We start from the raw sequence: 22778 nt of genomic DNA on the forward strand, positions 1-22778 counted from the left end.
CGCTTATGCAAACCTCCAATCTGACCTACATTACTTTATATGCGCCCTATTCAGGTTCTATTCTGCCATCAACCCCTCCATTAATCATCAACACAACAATGTTCAACTAAATGTATATAAAAAGACAAAATTATAAAATGGCTTTTTTCAAACATTCAAAGAAAAGAAAATAATGAATAAAATGTATTTTGTTTAATTTGGTTGTGTAGATGATTACTGGAGGGGTTGATGGTAGGAGAGAACATGAATAGGTCGCAAATAAAGTAATATAGGTCAGATTAGAGGTTTGTATTAGCACAAGTGGGAACAGGTCCAATCTTTCAGGTCTTCTCACACATCTCAACAGCAGGGCAGTCCTTCCTCTGTCTTCCACAGATTATATAGTACTCTGATGAGGGTGCCCTGGGGTGTCTCATTTATGACTGGTGCCAGCCTGCGGGTGGTATTGACTCCTGGCTCCCTCCCTAGTCAAAAGGGAAAACGTTTTTATGGGTAACTCTACCCACTTTTGTGGGGGTTCTTGTGTTTGCTACAGGAAACAATCCCACAATGCCCTGAATCCAACATGACAGATCTTTTCTTACCTGTGCAGGACACTGGTGCACACCCTAGAGGGAAATGAGTAACTTGTCCTCTGTGGTCGCTCATAATTAGCTCTCAAGGCAGCTTCTTTCCCACTAGGAATAGTGCCTGCCAGACTGGGGAAACAAATAAAGAGCCTGCCAAGATGGTCATCCTGTGAGAGGAACAGAACACCTTCTCACACCTGAGGCATTTGTCTCTGCTCTAGAGGCAAGTTCACACCTCATAAAAGGGGGTATTCAGCTCTTGGGTTTTAGAGGATGCTACTAGAGGCTTTGGGCAAGTAAACTGACTTTTTAAAATTATCTTTTATGAAATATTTAGTGCAAACCGATCTTTACCAGAGAATTAGGCTTAAAATGCATTGTTTTAAAAAAAAAATGCAAGAACGAACTTTGAAGCTGTTTCCTAGGCAGTTATAACATTATGAATGTTAATATGTTATCCCTGTGCTTTATTGTGGAATAGCTAACCCAACTAAATAAGTAGCTTTTATTGTCTTGCCATTGTAAGGACATGTTTAACATTAAACATTTACATGTCATACTTTTATATACCATGCACACTGCTTTATGGACATTTAAGATCTACTTATAAGAGACAAAATAATATTTAAAAGGAAAGTTTAGGCCTATAAAAAGGTGTTGTTTTGACAGGTCAAAACTGCAATTTAAAACTACAGTGGAAGGCCTGCAGTCATGGTTCGCCATGTCACTCCAGTGGTAGCACAATGTGTACTGCAGTCCACTAGTGCCATTTAACTTACAGGCCCCGGTACCATATATCAGGAGAGTATATGTAATTTAAATATGCCCATTAGGAGTACGTACAATGTTGACATTTATTATGGCTCACAGCAAATGCACTGGGCCTGGAAATCAGAGTCTGAGAGTCCTGGTGTGCAGAGTCAGAAAAGCATAACATCAGTTCAAAACAATGGGTTTGATTATGCAAAAAGAGGCATTGTCCCAGAGAGATAATACAACAAATTCTACCTCAAGTCAGTATTTTACACTGAAACTTGAAATTTCTAACTGTTACAGAATCAAACGTTTGCCATCACTCAATGAAAATGTACATATGAATAAGGGTATGAAATAGTGATTCCTTAACATGCTCATTCACATATTGAGAATTAAAAATTATGAGTCAGTAAAAAAACTCAACTTGCTATTGATATATTGACATCTACTCATAACATCAGTAAAGTGAGACAATTGCCACAAACAATGAAGTGCTCTGTTTGAGAGCACTACCAAGGAGAATTAGGGAGGACTGACCTGTGCCAAAAGTTAATGTAGAGCACAGCAGCCACACAGGAGGAACATGGGATGTGTAGAAAGAATTTATCAGTCAAAGGGCTAGATATGTGTAGGAAGGTGCCCCTTTTTGTAGAGCCACCCCCACTTTTTGCTCCGAATGCTTATGGTTGTGGCTCTGATACTGTACTGAAGTCTGCTGCCCGAACCCCAGTGCATTTGCTCTCTCCAAAAACTTTGTAATCCTAAATCGGTAAACATTCTGCCCTCTTATAAGTCTCTCTAGTATATGATACTGGGGGTCCGTAGGGAATTGGTGGCAAAAGGGCCCTCAGGACTGCAGCACAAATTTGTGCCACACTAGGTGTTGGACTTGTCCCATTTTGCAGGGTCATCCCTGAACTTTTTGCCTTCCTACAGGTATTGATTCTGACTTGGTGTTGGTGGTTTTAGGACTCTGGGCACTTTATCACTAATGTTCAGTGTTGAAGTGCATGTGCTCTCTATAATAAACTTAGTAAGATTGGTCTGCACCTGTTTGGTGTATAGTCCCTTGTAAAGTGGTATCTCACATAGCTTGCGCCACCCACCAAAGTAGCCTTTCAAACCTGTCTCAGGCCTCGGCCATTGCAGGGCCAGTGCAGGCAGTTTACTGCCGCTGTGATGTGGCAAATAAGGTAGGTGCCATGTCTGTAACTCCCCTTTTACTACATACTTCACCCGTAAGGTATGTCCGAGCTAGCCCCATGGGTAGGGTGCACTGTAGGTAAAGGTTGGACATGTGCCTTGACTGTGTGGCATGTCCTTGCAGTGACTGTGAGAAGGTGGCCTGGTATATACTGTCCACTAATTAAATCGGGCACCCTGTACCAGTCCACATGATCCTTATGATGTATGAGGTCAAAGATAACCTTTAGAAAGCTATCCTAGTGGTAGGTGTGGAGAGCAGCCTTCAGGCTTAATCTTGAAGGAATGTGAAGCAGCTTGTTTTACCAGATTATCACCTCCTAAATGACTAAATGAAAGGAGAACCACACAGTAGTTATATAAAAAAATGTATTTATTAATATAATACTCTCTACTAGTCTCTATACGAGACTAGGGCACCAAGTACACAATACTGAATCAATAGAACATTCGTAAGTAGCAAATTACACAGCGGGCTCCAGGGGGAGACCGAACCATATACTAAAACAAGCATTTGCAATGCAATAGGTCTCGCATTATAAAAGTGTGAGCAGTTGGCATTGTTAATAATAATGCAACACTAGCTATTGGCATTGTAAATGATAATGCCATTTATTTATGTGTTTGTTTTATAAAATAGATTAAAAAGGCATTGTCATGAACAATGTCAATAGCTGAAACTTTTGCAAATGCGAGACCTATTGCATTGCAAATGCTTGTTTCAGTACAGCAGGCTTTTTTAAAAGTTTTAGTCACTACTCAAAATGAAATCCATTTTATCAGCATTGCCAGTGCTCCTTTATGTTTAATGCCCTAAATGAAACACAATGTTCTAAGCAGATTGCTAAACAGCATCTCCAGCCCCGATCACAATGTCTCACTTCATGTTGGACAGTGGGCATCCAGTTTTTATGCAGTGCCAAGACGGGGTGAACTAATGCACAGACTGAGGTCTGTCAGCCTCCGAGGCTCAAAGCATTCCTTGCAACAGTCCGCTGTGTCAAGGTATTGCCATGTGTACAGCACACACTCTGCTACAACGAGGGGTTTCAAAGTTGGGGGTGACTTCACAAACTTTCCCAAGGTGTTCATCTTGTTTGGTGACAGCGTATTTATGCTGACAGCCAGAAAACTGTTTGTGGTTGTGTGTGTGGCTGTGTGTGGGTGTTGTTGTGATTGTGTGTGTAGTTGTGTGTGTGTTGTGGTTGCGTGTGTAGTTGTGGTTGTGTGTGTGGATGTGCGTTTCTGTTATTGTGTGTGCTTGTGTGTGGTTGTGTGTGTGGTTCTGTGTGTGTGGTTCTGTGTTATTGTGGTTGTGTGTGTAGTTGTGTGTTTGTGTTATTGTGTGTGGTTGTGTGTGTGTGTTTGTGTGTGTGTGGTTGTGTGTGGGTGTGTGTGGTTGTGGTCGTGTGTGGTTGTGTGTGGTTGTGTTTGTGGTTTTGTGTTTGTGGTTGTGTGTGTGGTTGTGTGTTTGTGTTATTGTGTGTATGTGTGTGGTTGTGTGTTTGTGTTATTGTGGTTGTGTGTGTGTGGTTGTTTGTGTTTGTGGTTGTGTGTGTGTGGTTGTGGTTGTGTGGTTGTGTGGTTGTTGTGGTTGTGTGTGTGTGTGTGGTTGTGTGGTTGTGTGTGTGTGTGTGTGTGTGTGTGGTTGTGTGTGTGTGTGTGTGGTTGTGTGTGTGTGTGTGTGTGTGGTTGTGTGTGGTTGTGGTTGTGTGTGTGGTTGTGTGTGTGTGGTTGTGTGTGTGTGGTTGTGTGGTTGTGTGTGTGTGGTTGTGTTCGTGGTTGTGGTTGGTTGTGTGTTGTGGTTGTGTGTGTTGTGGTTGGGTGTGTGTTTGTGTGTTTGTGTGTGTGATTATGTGTGTGTTATTGTGTGTGTGGTTTGTGTGTGTGGCTGTGGGTTTTGTGTGTGTGTGGTGGTGTGTGTGTGTGTGTGTGTGTGTGGTTGTGTGTGGTTGTGTGCATTTGTGAGTGGTTGTGTTTGTGGTTTTGTGTGTGGTTCTGTGTGTGTGTGTGGTTGTGTGCTGTTGTGGTTGTGTGTGTAGTTGTGGTTGTGTGTGGTTGTGTGTGTGGTTGTGTGTTTGTGTTATTGTGTGTGTGTGTTCTTGTGGTTGTGTGTGGGTGTGGGTGTGGGTGTGGGTGTGGGGGGTGTGGGTTGTGGTTGTGTGTGTTGTGGTTGTGTGTGTGTTTGTGTTATTGTGTGTGTGGTTATGTGTTTGTGTTATTGTGTGTGTGGTTGTGTGGTGGGGTTTGTGTGTGTGTATGGTTTTGTGTGTGTGTGTGTGTGTGGTTGTGGGTGTGTGGTTGTGGGGTTTGTGTGTGTGGTTGTGGGGTTTGTGTGTGGTTGTGTGGTTGAGTGTGGTTGTGTGGTTGTGTGTGGTTGTGTGTGGTTGTGTGTGGTTGTGGGTGGTTGTGGGTGTTTGTGGTTGTGTGTGTGAGTGGTTGTGTGTGTGGTTGTGTGTGTGAGTGGTTGTGTGTGTGTGGTTGTGTGTGTGTGTGGTTGTGTGTGTGGTTGGTTGTGTGTTGTGGTTGTGTGTGTTGTGGTTGTGTGTGGTTGTGTGTGCGTTTGTGTTATTGTGTGTGTGGTTATGTGTTTGTGTTATTGTGTGTGTGGTTGTGTGGTGGGGTTTGTGTGTTTGTATGATTGTGTGTGTGTGTGGTTGTGTGTGTGGTTGTATGTGTGTGATTGTGTGTGTGTGTGGTTGTGTGGTTGTGGTTGTATGTGGTTGTGGTTGTGTTTGTGGTTTTGTGTGTGTTTGTGGTTTTGTGTGTGTGTGGTTGTGGTTGTGTGTTGTGGTTGTGTGTGTAGTTGTGGTTGTGTGTGGTTGTGTGTGTGCTTGTGTGTGTGCTTGTGTGTGTGTGTGGTTGTGTGTGTGTGGGGTGTGTGTGTGTGGTTGTGTGTGTGTGGTTGTGTGTGGTTGTGTGTGTGGTTGTGTGGTTGTGTGTGCTTGTGGGTGTGTGTGTGGTTGTGTGTGTGTGTGTGTGCAATCATAATCATAACACAATGGCACTGACTTTAGTTTCATTAGACATGAGGAACCGTACATAAGAGATGATAGGCCTCCAGTCAAGTAATAGTGGTCATGAACGTTATAAATTAAAAACAACGAAAGGGAAAAATTAACAATCTCATCACTCACCCACTTGAGGGTCTCAGAAGGAGCCTAGATCCCGCTTGGACTCAGAATCTCTCAGGTGCAACAAAGCCCCTTTGGTACAGAAAGATAGGGTGGATAACCCTGGCTCAGTGGTTAACAACGAAAAGTCCACCTTTGACACACCAGTCATGAACTTACAGATACAGAACTGGTGGTCGGTCATTGACACCAAACTAACAACCATGGGCTAGGTGGCAATGGTGCATGCTGACTAAATGGATTCTCAGATTGTAATATTACAGTCCCTGGCAAAGAACGTGAAGAAGATAGAATCGCGACTGGATAATCTAAATTCTTTCATAATGAACGCCCAGTTACAGACTGACAAGGAGCGGTGTTATTGCTCACTTCTCCTCGAAAAAATCTCTGCATTCCCTGAAATAAATGTCGAATCTTCTCAGAGAATATAAAGCAAGTAACATACATCATAACAGCAATGAAAGGCCCCTTGTACGAAACACCCAGCTCAGTGATGAAGCATTCCCCGTTCCTCATCAAAAAGGGGGAGACCGAACCATATTCTAAAACAAGCATTTGCAATGCAATAGGTCTCGCATTATAAAAGTGTGAGCAGTTGGCATTGTTAATAATAATGCAACACTAGCTATTGGCATTGTAAATGATAATGCCATTTATTTATGTGTTTGTTTTATAAAATAGATTAAAAAGGCATTGTCATGAACAATGTCAATAGCTGAAACTTTTGCAAATGCGAGACCTATTGCATTGCAAATGCTTGTTTCAGTACAGCAGGCTTTTTTTAAAAGTTTTAGTCACTACTCAAAATGAAATCCATTTTATCAGCATTGCCAGTGCTCCTTTATGTTTAATGCCCTAAATGAAACACAATGTTCTAAGCAGATTGCTAAACAGCTTCTCCAGCCCCGATCACAATGTCTCACTTCATGTTGGACAGTGGGTATCCAGTTTTTATGCAGTGCCAAGACGGGGTGAACTAATGCACAGACAGAGGTCTGTCAGCCTCCGAGGCTCAAAGCATTCCTTGCAACAGTCGGCTGTGTCAAGGTATTGCCATGTGTACAGCACACACTCTGCTACAACGAGGGGTTTTAAAGTTGGGGGTGACTTCACAAACTTTCCCAAGGTGTTCATCTTGTTTGGTGACAGCGTATTTATGCTGACAGCCAGAAAACTGTTTGTGGTTGTGTGTGTGGCTGTGTGTGGGTGTGGGTGTTGTTGTGATTGTGTGTGTAGTTGTGTGTGTGTTGTGGTTGCGTGTGTAGTTGTTGTGTGTGTGGATGTGCGTTTCTGTTATTGTGTGTGCTTGTGTGTGGTTGTGTGTGTGGTTCTGTGTGTGTGGTTGTGTGTGTGGTTCTGTGTGTGTGGTTCTGTGTTATTGTGGTTGTGTGTGTAGTTGTGTGTTTGTGTTATTGTGTGTGTTTGTGTGTGTGTGGTTGTGTGTGAGTGTGTGTGGTTGTGTGTGGTTGTGTGTGGTTGTGGTTGTGTTTGTGGTTTTGTGTTTGTGGTTGTGTGTGTGGTTGTGTGTTTGTGTTATTGTGTGTGTGTGTGTGGTTGTGTGTTTGTGTGTGTGTGTGGTTGTGTGTGTTTGTGGTTGTGTGTGTGTGGTTGTGGTTGTGTGGTTGTTGTGGTTGTGTGTGTGTGTGTGTGGTTGTGTGGGTGTGTGTGTGTGTGTGTGTGTGTGTGTGTGTGTGTGTGTGTGGTTGTGTGTGTGTGTGTGTGTGTGGTTGTGTGTGTGTGGTTGTGTGTGGTTGTGGTTGTGTGTGTGGTTGTGTGTGTGTGGTTGTGTGTGTGTGGTTGTGTGGTTGTGTGTGTGTGTGGTTGTGTGTGTGGTTGTGGTTGGTTGTGTGTTGTGATTGTGTGTGTTGTGGTTGGGTGTGTGTTTGTGTGTTTGTGTGTGTGATTATGTGTGTGTTATTGTGTGTGTGGTTTTGTGTGTGTGGCTGGGGGGTTTGTGTGTGTGTGGTGGTGTGTGTGTGTATGTGTGTGGTTGTGTGTGGTTGTGTGTGTTTGTGAGTGGTTGTGTTTGTGGTTTTGTGTGTGGTTCTGTGTGTGTGTGTGGTTGTGTGCTGTTGTGGTTGTGTGTGTAGTTGTGGTTGTGTGCGGTTGTGTGTGTGGTTGTGTGTTTGTGTTATTGTGTGTGTGTGCTTGTGGTTGTGTGTGGGTGTGGGTGTGGGTGTGGGGGTGTGGGTTGTGGTTGTGTGTGTTGTGGTTGTGTGTGTGTTTGTGTTATTGTGTGTGTGGTTATGTGTTTGTGTTATTGTGTGTGTGGTTGTGTGGTGGGGTTTGTGTGTGTGTATGGTTTTGTGTGTGTGTGTGTGTGTGGTTGTGGGTGTGTGGTTGTGGGGTTTGTGTGTGTGGTTGTGGGGTTTGTGTGTGGTTGTGTGGTTGTGTGTGGTTGTGTGGTTGTGTGTGGTTGTGTGTGGTTGTGTGTGGTTGTGTGTGGTTGTGGGTGGTTGTGGGTGTTTGTGGTTGTGTGTGTGAGTGGTTGTGGTTGTGTGTGTGGTTGTGTGTGTGAGTGGTTGTGTGTGTGTGGTTGTGTGTGTGCGTGGTTGTGTGTGTGGTTGTGTGTGTGTTGTGGTTGTGTGTGTTGTTGTTGTGTGTGGTTGTGTGTGTGTTTGTGTTATTGTGTGTGTGGCTATGTGTTTGTGTTATTGTGTGTGTGTTTGTGTGGTGGGGTTTGTGTGTTTGTATGGTTGTGTGTGCGGGTGGTTGTGTGTGTGGTTGTGTGTGGTTGTATGTGTGTGATTGTGTGTGTGTGGTTGTGTGGTTGTGGTTGTATGTGGTTGTGGTTGTGTTTGTGGTTTTGTGTGTGTTTGTGGTTTTGTGTGTGGTTCTGTGTGTGTGGTTGTGGTTGTGTGTTGTGGTTGTGTGTGTAGATGTGGTTGTGTGTGGTTGTGTGTGTGCTTGTGTGTGTGCTTGTGTGTGTGTGTGCTTGTGTGTGTGTGGGGTGTGTGTGTGTGGTTGTGTGTTTGTGGTTGTGTGTGGTTGTGTGTGTGTGGTTGTGTGGTTGTGTGTGCTTGTGGGTGTGTGTGTGGTTGTGTGTGTGTGTGTGTGTACAATCATAATCATAACACAATGGCACAGACTTTAGTTTCATTAGACATGAGGAACCGTACATAAGAGATGAAGAATTGTTATCGGTAACGGACCCACTAGGCCTCCAGTCAAGTAATAGTGGTCATGAACGTTATAAATTAAAAACAACGAAAGGGAAAAATTAACAATCTCATCACTCACCCACTTGAGGGTCTCAGAAGGAGCCTAGATCCCGCTTGGACTCAGAATCTCTCAGGTGCAACAAAGCCCCTTTGGTACAGAAAGATAGGGTGGATAACCCTGGCTCAGTGGTTAACAACGAAAAGTCCACCTTTGACACACCAGTCATGAACTTACAGATACAGAACTGGTGGTCGGTCATTGACACCACACTAACAACCATGGGCTAGGTGGCAATGGTGCATGCTGACTAAATGGACTCTCAGATTGTAATATTACAGTCCCTGGCAAAGAACGTGAAGAAGATAGAATCGCGACTGGATAATCTAAATTCTTTCATAATGAACGCCCAGTTACAGACTGACAAGGAGCGGTGTTATTGCTCACTTCTCCTCGAAAAAATCTCTGCATTCCCTGAAATAAATGTCGAATCTTCTCAGAGAATATAAAGCAAGTAACATACATCATAACAGCAATGAAAGGCCCCTTGTACGAAACACCCAGCTCAGTGATGAAGCATTCCCCGTTCCTCATCAAAAAGTTGACCAAATACAGTTTTTGGTGTCAGTTCCCCCGGGGCACAAGCAGGCATCCACTTCTGTCAGGACAGCTGATCGCAGCAAAAAAGACAGAAGTGGATGCCTGCTTGTGCCCCGGGGGGACTGACCAAAAAAAAAACACACAAAGGGAAACAAGGGATATCCAAGGATAAATATGAAGGAATCCCCAAATGGGTGGTGACGCGGATGTCAAAAACCACACACAATATTGGAGGTGGACAAAGAGGGTGAGAGCCGTTCTCCATCTGAAGCAGACAGCTCTGATGCTGGAGAGGACGAAGCGCATGAGCCCCGCAGACACTGCGCAGACTCCGCGTATATTGAGACACATCACTGACTGAAGCAACCATTCCCACACTTGCTGCTGGGTAAAGCGCCAAAAAGAGGCCTAAAAGAACAACGGGCCTCAAAGGGAGAATTGAGTTCACAAGACAGAATGACCACATACAGAGGATCGAGCCCGATAATCTGACTACTGCCAAGAAGAGGCTCAAGGTGGGAAGGACGCTGGTATGTATGCCAGTTAGAATGACACCTAGCAGAAGACCAAAGTCCACCCGAAGACAGACCTCCGACTCCGAGGGATGTGCAGCCTTTACACAACTCACGATCCCAATAATGAGTTACAGCACATTGAGCGATCATGGCATAGAGAACCGGATAGAGCATGAACACAGCATTCATGGTGGGACTTTACAGCGCAGAGGTGAAAGGTGCGGGCGGGGCTTCCAGAGAGAGTCGGACAGCTTGGAAAACAAACGTTTGTTTGCAGCCAAATGAAACCACTGTGTTGCATCCTTGTTATCAGCTGGCTACATGTTTTAGGGCTCAGGGTGTATGTGCATAATGCTTTGTTTCCTGTTCCTGCGGTGTTGGGAAGGGGGGGCCTTTCACCCCAGAATGTGTGTGTTCGCCACTGCCTTCTTAGACAGCCTCTGGCCCTAAGGTTACAAAAACAAGATAAGCCCGGCGGACCGTGGCGCGCGCGCGCATTCCAGGCGGGGGAGCGGAGAACAGGGCTGCATTGTATATCAAGCGCGCACTGAAGTTGACGAGGAGGGAGGGGGAGTGGGGGCGGGCACAGTGGTGCGGCCGCAGCTGACGGGAAGGGCAGAAGGGAGGAGGGAGTGTGAGCAGCAGCTGTGCACGTGCACGCCAACGTGAACTCAAGGTTTAGGCCAGCCAAAACGGTGGATAGCACTTTGAAAATCCCACATATAAAATGTCTCTTCGAGCCTTTGGCTCGCGAGACCTAAAAATGGTATAACAATAATGACTTAATTAGACACAGTGCCTAGAGCACGTGGAATCACTGGGACCCCAAGGAACCACGCAGAGGTGTGACACAGGGAGCCCACGGAGGACAGGTGCAGTGAGGGAACACATCTCTATGGGAAAGTCGCAGTTGTAAAGTTACAAGTTAAGGACACTTCTATGAGGACTTCGAGCAAACCCTTTGGAACATAGGAGGTTCTAAGGCCAGCCCACCAGTGAGTACTGAGGTACCCGTGTTACCTATCCCAGAGGAGCCGGGTGCATAGGGGTCAAGTGTTGCGGAAACCTTCGTTGTTTTCAATGGAGAGTTGCAAAGAAGTACTGCTGCCAGGAAGGCAAAGAGTGTCTGGTGGAATCCAAGCCTGGATTCGAGGTGAGAAGAACCTTAAAGCAGAGCGGACAGAGTCTGGGCCGCTTCAGGTGACCAGGGGCTCGGTAGTCGAATGCCCACCGATGTCGGATGCAAAAAAGGGTTGCTTGACTCTGCAGCCACGGGACCCAGGAGATGTTGAAGACAACCAGGATCTGGAGGTGAGCTGTCCCATAAAGGATGTCGAGTGCTGAGGGGTCGATGTCTGGCTGGAGCACCAACAGGCCTTGACAAATGCAACCCATGCAGTCAGAGTAAACAGGTTACGGTGTGGCAGCAAGGTCTAGGGGACTCTCCAAGCAACGGAGAGTCAGGGCACATCTGGAGCAATCATGTAAGCCCAGGAACAAACAAGGTGACCCTTGTCAGGACCCACAGGCCAACAGACCAGGGATCGCAAGGAGACCTCAAGCAAGTTTGCAAAGTACCAGCCTACAGGACACTCTGTGAGTGGAGGCTGGATATCCTTGGTGCAACTACTACTCAGGTTTGGGACTACAGGGAGTCCAATGCACAAGCTCGGGAATTGTCAACAAGCATATGCAATTGCAAATGTATGCGGTGCACAGGGATTCAGGTTGCAGGGCCCCTACAAGGGATACTGGTCTCAGAATTGCTGAGAGGTCAGATCTACCTCAAGGACCTTCGGGAACCCACCTCCTGTGTTGCTGAAATCTTCGCAGTCCTCAGGAGCTCCAGGGAAGCAAACTGGTCAGATGCATTTATGTGCCTGCTTTTGCAGGGGAGTAACTCCTTTACTCCAAGGGAGATTCTTCAGTTGTCCAGCATCATGCAGACAGTCAAAGTACTTGCTTTCTTCTTAGCAGAATCTTGTCAAGGTAAAATCTAAGGTCCTGAAGTCAGGTAACACACTTTGCACCCATGGGAAGGGGTTGGAAAGATTCTGTGGATCCTCCTAGGGGAGGACAAGGACAGAGGGGTTGCTACACCCATGTCCTTTGTCCAGTTTTGCGCCAGAGCAGGAGCCAATGGCTCCCAGCACTGGTTTTAGCTGGACTATGCACAGGGACACCAATTGTGCCCCAAGTGCTGACTTTCTGGCACTCTCAGAGTGCACCCACCCATTCCCAATACACTAAACCCTGTCTGGGAGGTAGTCACACCTCCCTGTGACAGGATGCCTATTGTCATGCCTTCCTCTGCTTGAGCTTGGCTCAGCAGCAGGAGGGCAGAACCGTGTCTGTGGGTAGCAGCGCCCATTTTGTGGTGCCCGGATCGAGAAAGCTGGTACCGGGTAGACCGGTGACCCTCATATGTCCCTTTGGAAGGGTGGAATCATACCTCCCACACCAGTTACTGGTGTGGAGGTATGATTCCAAGGTGTGGGACACCAAACATGACATGTTGCTAAGCAGCCGTTTTAAAGTTAGCATGTGCCGCAAGGTTATAATGCACTTTAACATTTATGTCTGGCTGCATCACAGACAACCCCGGAGAATGGTCTCTGAAGGCTGCAGAGGGGCTCTGTTTCATGCAGGGGCACTCTCTGATGTAAAACCCAGCACCCTGCCTTCAGGATTGATAAGGCCTGCCATAGGGGTGACTGATAGGTTTTTAAGTGTAGTGATTTAGATAGATATAGTGAACCTATATCTTAATTAAGTGGTGTAAGCACCAGCTTACACAGTCTGCTGAAGCAGGCTTGTCGTGTCAATTTGAATGGCCTCTCAGGTGTGGCATAATACATGCTCCAGCCCATGGTATGCCTCTGGGGTACCTATGCCTTGGATACATGGTGTACCATATACTAGGGACTGATAAGGGTTGCCCAGTATCCAATCTGGAGTGTACCTAAAGTACATACATAGCAATTTAAGGGAGAAAGCAGATAGACTGGGGTCCTGAATAGCAGGATCCCAGTCAGACTAGTCAAAAAACAGTGTGGCATCTGCAAAAAGTGGGGGTAACCATAAGAAGCAGATACTACTTTCCTACAGTGACTATTTGGCTTCTCACTACTGTGAAGCTGCCCATTCATAGGAATGCGTTGGGGATTCCCTGATCTGTGTTTCAGTGGCAATTCCTGACATGGGAGGAGTAGCGTGATCAAGTTTGGTATGTTTGGAATAGTGGCAATAAATGCTGCGTATTGGTGTTCACAGATTTATTATCACTATTTTAGAAATGCCACTTTTAGAAGTGGGCCTTTCTGTTTGCTAGGTGTCTTTGTGCCTGCCTGTTGTGTAGTGCATGTCTGGCTCTGGATGAAAGGGGCTGGGGAGGTGCCATGGCTCCAGAGGGGCTGGGTGAGTCAGCACTAGGCTGAATAGGCCTATCTGCCTTTGGATTAGTGGCAGGAGTAGCACCTGACCATGAATAGGACTGTGCCTGTCTTGCACAATCCAGGGTCCGCCCCCCTGTGGTGTGTCTGAGTCCAGGGCCTACACTAACAATGGGGAGTCCTGTGCACTTGTTAAGTGCCCCCCAGGACTGATTTGGACTGGGTCCTCAAGCTCTGTGCCAAGGCGGAACAAAGACACATGTAGTATAAATATTGGGACTGTGACCCCATGAAAAGGTTCTGTGTGGTTACTTGAAGCTGAGAGACTGCTGGGCGCCAGGAGGAACAGCCACAAAGGACTCCCCCTCTGCCAGAGGGCACTGTGAGCTGTCCTGCCTGGGCCCAGTTATGCCTTGTGTGACCTGGAAGCCTGGAGCATGAGGAGCACTCTGTCTCAGGTGTGCCCCTCAGCGCGGTGCCACATACCCAAAAGTGCGTGGTCGGCGCTTTACTAAAGTGCTTTTCCCGAGCACAAGGAGGGGACTCTAATTTTGCTTGTGAACGAGCTACGCTGACCGGACGTCAGGCTGAGGCTGCCTGGTTGGGGCGGGGCTCTCGTGAGGACAAGGAGAGCCCTGCATTGCCCCCAAGCCTTTGTGTTGGATTGATCCTCCTTGCTGTGTGCCCAATCTGAGTGTGTAGAGGGCACCTTTCGTCACAATCCAGAAGCCAAGAAGTGGGCTCTTGTTTCCACTGCGGCAAGAACAGCTGCGGTGAAGACCGGAAGTCAGGCGGAGGATGACTGGTTGTGGGCGGGGCTCCCATGCGGTGGAGAGAGCCCTGCATGCTGCCTGAGCGCATTGTGGATGGAGCCTCCGGCCAGAAAGATGAAGCCAGGCAAAGGCTTAGACTGGCTGGGGCATGGCTCTCGCAAGAAGGAGAGAACCCGCAGAGCCTAAATTCAGGCAGGAGCCTACCCCCAATTCGTGTACCCAAAAGAAGGAGACAGATGAAACGGAGAGGCCCCGGTGAGTGTGGGCTTTGAGGGGCCCTGTTTTACTTCTCGCCCTTGCTGCAGCTGCACCATTTGGTCACGGGCAGCTGCATTGTCATTTTCTCCAGCAACGGGGGTATTCCCCATTGACGGAGATAGGGTGAGTTACACCCCTGCTACTTCTTTATAGGGTGCTCGCATAAGCCTATTGATCTCCAGGTGGGAGAACCTTTTTCTTTGCTTCCACATTCACAGAGCCTACTGCAGGCTGCTTCTCTGAGAGGGAAGCTGGGTCTGCCTATTTGGAAACAGGAGTTCGGAGTCCCATTGCATATGTTGGAACCCCACGAGGTGTCTGTCATACGTGCCTGGGGGGGCACAGGGACCTATGAAATTTTTGTGGGACACATGCCTAGTGGCACCAGGAGGTTGCCTGATGCACATTTGTGGAGCACTGGTTACTGTGGTGCACTATTGTTAATTATGATGTATGCATAATGCTTCTTACTAGGGTGCACTGATGATTATGATGCTCATGCCTAATGCATTCGTGCTAAGTCCTATGTTACCAGTAGTTACTGGTTGTTTTCACTAACTGTGAGTTCTACTGGTTATGACAGTGGCCTGATTGGCTCTGTAGTGTATATAATCCCTGTAAAGTCATGCTAAGTGCCAGGTGGCACAGTGTATATATGTGATATATTCTAATGTGTTCTATGAGGAATACAAAGGCTATTTTTGATATAACCTTGTGTAGAGTTTTTTGTGTCGTGTACATAGTGTGTCACTGCAGTGTGAGTGTGTTGTGCAAACGCTTTACACATTGCCACTGGGATAAGCTGACTCCTCTGCCAAGCTCCCAAGGGGGTGACCAGTGGTTATTTTCAGCATGTAACTTCCTTGCCCTGACTAGAGTGGTGGTTTTTGCCTGGCTTAGATGCATACCCTATCCAAACAGAAATCCCATTTCTAACACTAGGCGATCCATGCAGCCTCAAGACAGCAGGCCTGCCATTGCAGACTGCAGTAGCAGTCCAACAAGCTCAAATTGGATTGTGCCCTCAGCATTGTTTTTCCATTCTACTCTTGGGATTTATATAGCCCATGACTACCTAACTAGCCTCTCAGCACTGATAAACCATGGCTCTAGGTGTTAGTTGCCTGCTAAAGGCTAGAATGTATAGGTTTTGAGGTGCTTCCTAAATCTGAAAGTATATGTGCCATTGTATTTTGTACTACTTTCAGATGGTTTGCTATGTATTTGGGACTTCCTAACTACAAGAAATTCCCATAATCGAAATGTGAATCTATTCTACATGCAGGAGGCTAACTTAGGCTCCTACTTATGAGCCCTTACATAATTTTTACACCACCGATGCGTCACTTTTTGTGGCGCACAGGCAATGTAAAAAATGAGCCATGATGCGCTCTATTTACAAAGTGACGCATCTAGGCAGATGCGTCACTTTGTATACCCCTGCGCCAAATAATACCCACGCCAGGTATAATGTATGCAGAGTGGGCGTTACCTGGCAAAAAGCCTATGAGATTTCAGTGCGCCACTTCTAGGACGCCATTGCGTCAATATCCTGCACCAGCCTCACAGCAGGCGGTAGACTGATGCAGGCTCTTTCGAATGGGCTTGCCCCATGTGGATGGACACATTGCTCGAGTTGCATTTGTTTTTGACACACCCTAGCAATGAGTCACTTTTGCACCTACAGATACGTCAGAAATACTGATGTATCAGTAGCTCCTTGCGACATGATGCGCCATACAGTAAATATGACGCATCCATGATGTCAGTTTTCATAGATAAGCTCCTCGGTATTTTTCATAAGGTACGAAGAAGTCTGAAGCCGCGAACCTCTAACTTCTTGGCCTAGATTTCCATGAATAGCCTCTCATCTATCCAAAACCCCGGGCTCTTGACTTTCGAGGCAAGTGTGAGGGGACGCCATAAGTTGGCTTGCCAGATGAGCTCATTATGAAGGGAGTCCCTGTTTCCTACAACGAGGACCTTGGTTTTCTTTCCGTTCAATTTTAAATTGAACGGTTTCTGGCATTTCAGCCGTCTTCAGCCAGAAACCGGTCCTAGGAAGCTTGTTTCCGGTCCAGGGAAGACATGGCTTTGCAGTTCGGGCTGGACTGTTCCCATGAGGCACAGGGTCAGACTGATTTGCATATGGCCATGTCTGAACTGGGGTGGCAGAGTGGGCTAAAGAACGGTGGAGGATAAACCCAGATCAGTTGACTGGGGGTGAGTGCTTGCAATGTTCAACACTCCGTCCATCATTTCCTTTGGTTTTTGCTTTGTTCGCCATAAGTTGGCAGGGTATGCTCAGATGTGAGTCCCTTGCTCACTTTGCCACTGGATTCAAGCAAGCCTGGCTGAAGACGGCTGAAATGCCAGAAACCGGTCCTAGGAAGCTTGTTTCCGGTCCAGGGAAGACATAGCTTTGCAGTTCGGGCTGGACTGTTCCCATGAGGCACAGGGTCAGACTGATTTGCATATGGCCATGTCTGAACTGGGGTGGCAGAGTGGGCTAAAGAACGGTGATGGATTAAACCTACATCAGTTGACTGGGGGTGAGTGCTTGCAATGTTCAACACTCCGTCCATCATTTCCTTTGGTTTTTGCTTTGTTCGCCATAAATTGGCAGGGTATACTCAGACGTGAGTTCCTTGCTCACTTTGCCACTGGATTCAAGCAAGCCTGGCTGAAGATGGCTGAAATGCCAGAAACCGGTCCTAGGAAGTTTGTTTCCGGTCCAGGGAAGACATGGCTTTGCAGTTCGGGCTGGACTGTTCCCATGAGGCACAGGGTCAGACTGATGTGCATATGGCCATGTCTGAACTGGGATGGCAGAGTGGGCTAAAGAACGGTGGTGGATTAAACCCAGATCAGTTGACTGGGGGTGAGTGCTTGCAATGTTCAACACTCCGTCCATCATTTCCTTTGGTTTTTGCTTTGTTCGCCATAAGTTGGCTGGGTATGCTCAGACGTGAGTCCCTTGCTCACTTTGCCACTGGATTCAAGCAAGCCTGGCTGAAGACGGCTGAAATGCCAGAAACTGGTCCTAGGAAGCTTGTTTCCGGTCCAGGGAAGACATGGCTTTGCAGTTCGGGATGGACTGTTCCCATGAGGCACAGGGTCAGACTGATGTGCATATGGCCATGTCTGAACTGGGGTGGCAGAGTGGGCTAAAGAATGGTGGTGGATTAAACCCAGATCAGTTGACTGGGGGTGAGTGCTTGCAATGTTCAACACTCGGTCCATCATTTCCTTTGGTTTTTGCTTTGTTCGCCATAAGTTGGCAGGGTATGCTCAGACGTGAGTCCCTTGCTCACTTTGCCACTGGATTCAAGCAAGCCTGGCTGAAGACGGCTGAAATGCCAGAAACCGGTCCTAGGAAGCTTGTTTCCGGTCCAGGGAAGACATGGCTTTGCAGTTCGGGCTGGACTGTTCCCATGAGGCACAGGGTCAGACTGATTTGCATATGGCCATGTCTGAACTGGGGTGGCAGAGTGGGCTAAAGAACGGTGGTGGATTAAACCCAGATCAGTTGACTGGGGGTGAGTGCTTGCAATGTTCAGCACTCCGTCCATCATTTCCTTTGGTTTTTGCTCAGTACTTTATCTGCCAGTGGACGCACATAAAGGTTAAAAAGGGTCAGACTCAATGATGATCCCTGGGGCACTCTTTATTTTAAAGCATAGGTTGTGGAGCTTGAGGAATCTTCCTGGACTTGCAAACTTCTATGGTCTAGAAAGTTAGATAGCCATTTAAAGGCGATACCAACTATTCCAGCCTCCTTTGATCTTTGGAAAAGGACCAGATGTGATACTGTGATACTGTGTCAAAGGCTACACTTAGGACATGTAGAATCATTGCTGCTGAGCCACCCTGACCTAGGAGAAACCTCAATTATTCTGTTACTGTTACTGTTACTGTTACTGTTACTGTTAAGAGGGCAGGCCCGGTACTGCTACCAGGTCTGAACCTTGTTTGAGTGGGGTGCAGGATGTTATGCGTTTCCAGGATGGTGAACATAATTTTGTTCACATGATTTTACAAGATCTTGCTTTCCTTGGGGAGTAGTGAAATGAGGTGGTAATTTTCCACCAATAATGAGTCAGCTGTGTTCTTTTTAGAAGGGGTTTCACCACACCATGTGTGGCACAGTCGCATGCACTGCCTTTAATGTATGTAAGACACCCCTAAGGAAGGCCTCCTCAGTCCAGGAAGCAGGTTGCATGATATTTGAGGTTTGGACATTTAGTAGTTTCCCATTGGAAACCACTATGTGTTAGCTGTCCATAGGATAACATGGGCTGCCAAACGGGCACCCTAAAGATTGGCAGCTACATGATGGTACCATTAAAATAAATCATGTATGGTATCAAACAATATGCGTTCTCACCCCGGAGATGATTCTACTGCCCTGGGTGGCATGGCATGTACCCAGAGTGCACCTTAGAATTTTCCTCCCTTGTTGCCCCTCAGATTTACTGTGTTCCGGCTGACCAGCCCATACTGTAGCTTCTCCCCTGAGATAGCTAATCTAGTTATGGATGAATTTGAAAAAAGGTAGATATATTGCGACACCAACCCTTTTAAGACCCATGTTGGGTTTTGGTGTCGCTATATTGATGAAATTTTTATGATTTGGGAAGTAGATGAAATTAATACTAGATCACGTGAATTAAAATTCACAGTATCTCAGCATAATGAAAGGAATAATTTCTTAGACGTTTATATTCAACTTGAAAATAGCAACTTGGTAGTTAGTTTATACACCAAACCTACTGACCGGAATACATTATTACATTTTTCCAGTGGCCATCCACGTACTTTAAAAGAAAATCTTCCATATGGGCTGTTCCTCCGTATTAGGAGGAACTGCACCAATAAGGAATATTATTTCACCAATGCGGAGATGTTGAAAATTAAATTGATCATCTCTGGTTATCCCAGGATATTAGTCAAAACAGCACTTAAAAGAACGTGGTATATGCTGAGAGAAGAACTACTGCCTCCGAAACAACATAAGGAAAATTCACCCCTCACATTTGTACTTAGTACATATGGGCCAAAAGCGAATAAAATCAAGAAAATCATTCAAAATAAATGGAAATTAATTGATGCTCTAGATATTCCAAAACCACTGTTTGCTTTCAAAAGAGGAAAAAACATTCGGCAGCTATTATTGAGAGCAGCAAGAAGTGTAGAACCCTTGAGGAATGACCTAAGGAGCTTACTTAGTCTACCACCTGTAGTTGGTCATTACAGATGTCAAAATTGTGTAGCCTGTAGACTGACAGTTGACTCGAAACAAATAATCATTAATGGCTATACTCATGAGCAAAGAGTTTTTTTTAAAATTGTAATTCCAGTAACACCATTTACTGCCTAAAATGCCCATGTAACAAGTTTTATATTGGTCAAACTACTCAGGCAGTTAAGAAACGCATTTTACAACACAAATCAAGAATTAAGTGCAGGACTCAGGGAGCGCCCTTAATACAACATTTCCAAAATTATGATCATTTGGAAAATGACATACATTGGTCAGTACTTGTTGTTCTGCAGAATGTCAAAAAAGATGAATTACAAGCGAAACTTAACAGACTAGAAGCCAGGTTGATTGAAAAATACCACATGGCTACACACTGTCTTAGCGACCGGGATGAAGTCTGGTCATTATTACAGTAGTATGTGGTGCTTCCATAGTTTCACACACACAACTGATTTTCCTACTGTATGGTATAAACATGAACTATAAATAACAACTATTATAGATTGTACTGGTTTGAGGTTTTATTAGATATATTGTACGGACTGGCAGACTTCTGTGGGGCATAAGGTGCGAGGTTTTTTCTTTTTTTGTTTTTTCTTCTTTAATTTTTTTTTCATTTATTGTTGTTTCCTTGCTCATTTATTGTTAATTGCTATATGGTTGGTGGGGTCTTTCTTCTTTTGGTATTAATTTTCATTGAGTTATAATTTGTATTTATTTTCATTTCTTCCTGAAAGCACCAAGATCAGCCAGAAAAACTGTGCACCTGGACTCCAGGGGCTAGATAAAACTGATCTGACTGTTGTGGCTGGTCCTGGGGCGTTCAAGACCTTACCTCTTTGAGGGTTCCAAGTAAATCAGCCTGCAAGAGAACGATTGTCACTAATGGATTTTGCCATTATTTTGTCAATGTATTTTACAGCACATTAAATATTGTTTCAAAAATCTATAACTCTGTTAATATGTATGATATCCCATTTGTTTTGGTGTCTAAACTTTTATAAATTGGTGTCAGATTTCTCTTGAGTCATGTCAATTACTTATCGTCCATGTTGGTACTCTGAAATGCTTAACATGTGTTCCTCTAGTAAAGCCTGACTGTTCTTTGCCACCATAACAGGACTGAGCTAAGGATTTATTAGGGTGACTCCAAGGACCTTCTTTGGGGGTATTGTGATAATATTACATGGTACGGCCACCCAGCCATACCACATAATATTTAATTTTCCTACAATATGCTAATACAGTAAGTGAAAGCACAAGATCATTACATTTTTGGCAAAACAGTAAGAAAAGTCCCAGAATCAACAAAGAAACATATACAAATACAATCCAAAACTCTGTAAATGATTAGGAAACAGTCAACACAGTATTGAAGAGTTAGAGAGTTGCTGGTATGACGGACTAAAGAATACGGTCTGGATGGGCATTTCTGTAGCAGTGAAAGTGTGGAATGATGCAGTCTTTGTGAAAATTTGGCAACTATTGAAGAATGTTGAAATAAATGGTTTATAATGGATAAACTGGAGTAAATTGCTTGAGTGTTTACAATTCTTCGATCTATGGCTGTCGTGGCTTGAGCCTGGAGCAGGATGAAGCTCTAGCAAGTTAAGGGGTGTGGCGTTTGTACCAGGAACAAGAACAAGCTGTGCGCCAAATTGTCTAAGGTATCTGTAGGTGGACAAGGAAAACATTGTTAAATGATTTACACCGGAGCTCCATCAGAGGCACGACCAAGCAGGGGAGCCTGCTACATTCATGCAGGACCCTCCGCCCGCCGGCTCTCCGGTGAAGCCGTACTTTGGCTACATTCAGTTACAAGTACTACTGACCTGTGACCAAGAAGAAGGGTGAGTCAATATACTTCCCTCTCAGGGTACTTAGAATTTCTGTAACCCTTGCATTTAACGTACGTCCTGAAGAAAGCCCTTCGACCCCTCCTGGGCCAGAATAAGGGGCTGAAACATGTCAACCTTTTGACCTTTATTTCAGCAGGACGGTGCTATAGAACAGTAACTTTTCTACAGCAGCACAGAATTTCTTTTTAAACTTTGTCACAACTTCTTCCGAATAAAGACTGTTTAGGAAGCAGAAGTAGACAATTTTAATTCACTTTCACCTATGTTCACTGCGCTACTCACTTTTTTTCTGATCACTACTGTACAAACTGTGGTTCTACCTCCAGGTGGAGGAAAGATTTCAAAACAAAACCCAATGATAATGCTTTTATGTACCTAGAGGTGGAGAATCAAGATATACCGCCCTCGTTGTTGTACGTGCTTGAGGGTTTTTAAGTAGGTTACCACACCTGACCCTGGTATTGCAGGTACAAATGATCCATTCTCCCTCTGATATTGCACCTTTGATAGGAAGCTGAATGGATCTCAAGCTTCTCCCTCCCCCTCACTTGATCATACATATGATTTACACACCAGCAGAAGATATGGATCAATACACTCTGATGTTATATGCAGGACATAGACCAACTGGAATCAAAGGTCCGGGAGATTATGCTAGTGCAGCCCCATCAGCCGGTAAACCACTGTCAAGAAGATATCACAATTAAAATTGAAGTGTTGTTAAAAATACTCACACAAGGAGTGTTTCATTGACATTATCCTGTATGTCTTATCCGCATTTTCAGCCTTAGAATATGGATCCTTCACCATGAACAATGAATAAAATGAATACACACTTCATTGGAGCCCACATTACTAATTCGAATAGAAGTTTAAGGAAAATCGTTGCACTTCATTTACGAAATACCTAAATAATAATGTGGTTGTTTTGTATTGCATTGCATCCTTTGTACAGTACTTAATGATGCATTGAAAAACTTTTGACATGATATGTCATACAATAGAACTTCCCCTTAGTTAGTTCATACAATAGAACTGCCCACATTTAAGCCAATGGGTACAGATTACATATTGCAGATTTCAAATACTTGCCAGAGACTATGCACTGCATTTTCTACTTAGAAATGACAGCCTCTGCTGTAGTTACAAGTAGTGTCGTAATTCGTGTATGCCCATTCTTTACTTTGTTTGGCAATGATATGCACTAATAATAATCCTCTGACACAATTTATCAGAGTGGTAACAAAATGTGAATTTAACATTAATGTCTAATTTTTGCACATGATTAGCACCTTCT

The sequence above is a fragment of the Triturus cristatus genome, chromosome 1_2 (assembly GCF_964204655.1).
Source record: "Triturus cristatus chromosome 1_2, aTriCri1.1, whole genome shotgun sequence".
NCBI classification, from domain to species: domain Eukaryota; kingdom Metazoa; phylum Chordata; class Amphibia; order Caudata; family Salamandridae; genus Triturus; species Triturus cristatus.